The 3,942-nt window shown below is 51.5% G+C and overlaps 1 protein-coding gene across 1 annotated transcript in view; it reads right to left on the bottom strand.

The window, feature by feature from the left end:
* The window catches only part of LOC105274484 (RNA-binding protein MEX3B), a 56,459-nt gene that overhangs the window by 25,684 nt on the left and 26,833 nt on the right, over window positions 1-3,942 (bottom strand). The gene's annotated exons all lie outside the window — the stretch shown is intronic.

Here is a 3,942-nt window from a genome sequence, read left to right as displayed (position 1 = left end):
CTGCAATCAAATCAAAACAGAAACGTTCGTTACACTCGTTTTACAAGATCCATTTTATATAGGAAAATAAAAAGTCCGACTCAAAAGTCAAAGTTATCCTTCGTTTTTTGTAACTTTAAAAGGTGCGCTCAAAGGAACCTCGCGGACCGTCGACGCAGGGTAGTAAAATGACGTGCAATAAAACGACGGCGTATGAAAAAGTTATTTCGGTTATTACTGCGCACGTCCCATGCTTGAGGGACACGTTGCCTCTTTGTTTCTCATATTACGTCTCGGCACGAGAAGCCGCCCACACGTAATAAGCTTCGGAAAGTAGCAGCGCGTCCGTGATGCAATTGTTTGCGTATCGTGAAACGAGAAAGAGAGAAAGAAAGAAAGAAAGAAAGAGAGAGAGCTGCAGCGCGACGAAGAAGAGCAGAGAGACAGAGAGACGAGAATGGGATGCTACGCGAGGCGAGAGAATGGCGTGCAGTACGTAGAGAGAGAGCAGGGTGCAGGAAACTGGAAGGAAGGAGGTCCCGACCCGGTCTGGTCCTCGGTCTCGCAGACTCTTTGGCCTTGAGCCAGCGCAATGCTAGCAATGCAGGTGAACCACTCCTCTCTCCTTCCTTCTTTCGCTGCCGGCTTCTCTTCGTCGTTTCCTTCTCGCGCGCTCGCATCTCCTTTTCGTCCTGAGAACTGTCCCCTTCCTTTCCTCCCTTCCTCCTTCTCTCTCTCTCTAGCTATCCTGTTCTTGTGTACTCCTCTCTCTCCCCGGACCTCCCTTTCATTCAGTTCACTCTCTCCTTCGTCGCGATGGAAGGAGAGAAGGCGCGACGCGCGTTGCATTGCATACCAGGCAGCTTTTTCGTCTCCCTCTCGACCGGCGCTGCAACATCTCACCGTCTCTCTATCCCTGTCTCTCTCTCTCTCGCTTTCTCTTTCTCGCTTGTCGTTCCCGCAAGCAACGAAATTTTGCGTTTTCCAAGGCGCGCGTCGCGCAGCATAAGAAAGCGATATACGACGTGGCAGAATTCAGGGCGAAAGGAGCGTGAGGACGGGAGCAAGGCCGCGAATAAATTCCGAGATCGCTTTGTCCGCGCGCGGCCTGGGAACCCGCCACGACTAGACGAAGGGTGCTCTCCGTCTAGGAGACCTTTGCGTAACGACAGGCGAGTGCCAATGCCACGGTCGTTTCCGCTTCTTCAGGGACGGCGTTACACACCGCGACATCAATACGTTAAGAAACCTCGTACACGGCAGTAGACGATCGGTGACACGACGGAAAGGAACCGACTCGCCGGTGGGTGTGGGAACGCCGAGAGGTCGTCTCGGGGGCGTAAACGCCATTAGGGCCACAATTTCCTTTGGCCATGCATTACGCGAGACGCTGCGCGTTTTCGCATAGGACTCTGCGGCACTCGAGTATCGTCACGACGCGTACGCCAAATATTTCTGCCCGACGAGAGATCGCGACAGAATAAATAAAACTGACGCGATTTGTCGTACCGGGAAAATAAAATCACGGCAATTATCCGAGACTCCGCTCTGTTACCTGTAATAAAATTGCAGCTTCCGTTGGGGAGGATAAGATTTTCGTGTCCCTACGTGGAGAGAAATAAGGGCGACGGGGTTCCGCTTGTGTGAAACTTGGAACGCGCGCGCGCGCACGCAGCCAGCCCCCCAAGTTTCCGCTTCTCTAAGGTTCCCCCTTACTCCGGAAATTCGCCTAAGGCGACCCGGAGCGGCTTCGGTTCGGCTAAATAACTCTGCGCGGAGCTCTGCATCAGAGGCAGGTGGACGAGACTTGGATCGGAGCATACCGGGCGCTCGCTCGCACGCGCGCGCGCCAGAGCAGAGTTAGATCCAGGTATACGGCGCACGGCAGGAGAGCGAAGACCCGCCGAGGAGAGGAAGTTTGCCGGAGAACCTCGTAGAACCTCGAGGAAGGTGGCGACGGTGGCCGCGATGGTGGTGGTATAAACGGAGAAAGAGGAGGCGGTGGGGCGTGGGTCGTAGACAGTTGAAGGGCCGCGGCCAAGGTGAGGAGAGACGGAGAGATAGGAAAAAGAGAGAAAAGCGAAGAAAGAAGACGAGGAAGAGAGAGAGAGAAAGAGAAAGAAAGAGAGAGACAGGAGAAAGGAAGAAAGAAGGCCCCGTATGTCTGAGAGAACGCTGCTCCGGGGACCCTTTGCTTTGTTCGCCTCGTCTAAGGGACGAGAGAGGACGAAAGGAGAGGGTCGAAAGGAACGAGAGCCTCGGCCCGACACGCTGTGTGTTCCGTTCGTAACGCGCGGATTTGTAGACCGGCGAATCCGGATTCGAGTTTGGATCAGCTCGAGTGCGCAGCTCGCGCAACGCACGACGATTAAACGGCGATGCACTCAGACGTGACCGCGATCGCGAGAGATCGAAGGAGAACTCGGTCGTTGGATCGTTGCAAGAGATCTGCCGGCTCTTAAAAGTGCTCGTAAATTTTACGTTTATTCCCTTTTCCATCCACCTGGCGAAGACGCGTCATTCATAACTCGTCGTGCACACGGGGCACGTGATGCGGTCGCCAAGTGCGAGTGCAAAGAAGAGCGAAGGCTTCTCGATATAGTCGCGTCTCTCCATTCCCACGATACGTCACGGTCTCGAATGACGTTGCTAAAATCCGCAGCAGCAACGGCAGCGGCAACAGCGGCTCCCCAAAGGCCGCAGGATCAATAGTTACAGGCTTCCACACGGACCATGGCTGCATTATAGACGCTCCGTGTAACTCGAGTGCATAGGGCGTCAAATATAGCCTACGTCGTTGATTCTAAATTTGTTCTTGTTGAACTCTCAACATTGTTTTTTTTCAAGTAATGTTTATTCCGATCGTCTGAAATTGCTTAATTAAGAGCCATACATCGAAGAATTGTCAGTTATGACAATTTAGCGCATTTACAAAAACTGATGTTTCTCGAGCAAAATATTTTCGGAAGAATTTCATTCTTATAGTTACTGTACTTCTCAGAAAAATCAAAGTAACATGTTTCAAAGAAGAAAACAGCTAAAAGAGAAGACACTCGTGGGCCATCTGCTCATCTGTGCTTTAATTACACCCACCAAATACCCGAATGAAGAGACACTTCTCCTCAGAGATCCACTTAAGGTCTCATCGAAAAATTCTCGAAAAACTAGAACAGAGACGAACAAGGTCTACACCAGGTCACCGAAATATTAAACGCTGCAACTCCAAAATAGCACATAAAATCAGATACGCGCAATACAAAAGCCATCGTATATTTTATGTATATCCACGTTTCGTCAAAAATTTATTTCTATCTTTTCATTTCCATTTACTCGAAATTTCCCGAGAAAACTGGTCAACGATTTTATCACGAACGCCCAGCATTCGCTTTTTTATGTACAAACTGTCGGAACGTTACAAAATTAGAGACTGAAATACGTCGGTTCGTTCGAGCGACGACGAGAGAAGTTTATTTAGGGTCCGCTGGGCCCTCAAGTAGCGGTACCCTTTTGGCGTTGTGGACGCGTCGTCCATAGGTCCGCGCATGGAGCTGGCATCACGAGTTTCTCAGGCAGGTCAGTGAAACTGCACCGTCAAGTTGAAGGCCAACACCCCCACAATGCAACGGCCGAGCACCACCACCGTTCTCCCCACCAGATCGTTAGATCCTCCGCCTCTTCCTCCCGCGTGCCTTCTATCCCTTTCCTCCATCGACGTCGCTCCCTTCTAACGTAACTCCACTCGACACGCGCGCGATACAACCGAGAAAACTCCAATAACGCCGATAACCCGCCGCCACCGCCGCCGCCGTCGCCACCTCTGTACAAATACTCCCCTCGCAAAGTGGACTTATCGCGCTGAAAACGATTAATCATTCCTCCCCTCTCTCTCTCTCTTTTCGTTTTAGCCCATTTTTCACGACGCACCTGGGAATTCTCTCCACCGCGACCATCTTTCACGAGGAC

The sequence above is a fragment of the Ooceraea biroi genome, chromosome 11, assembly GCF_003672135.1.
Source record: "Ooceraea biroi isolate clonal line C1 chromosome 11, Obir_v5.4, whole genome shotgun sequence".
NCBI classification, from domain to species: Eukaryota; Metazoa; Arthropoda; class Insecta; order Hymenoptera; family Formicidae; genus Ooceraea; species Ooceraea biroi.
This window is presented reverse-complemented; position numbering and strand designations above follow the sequence as displayed.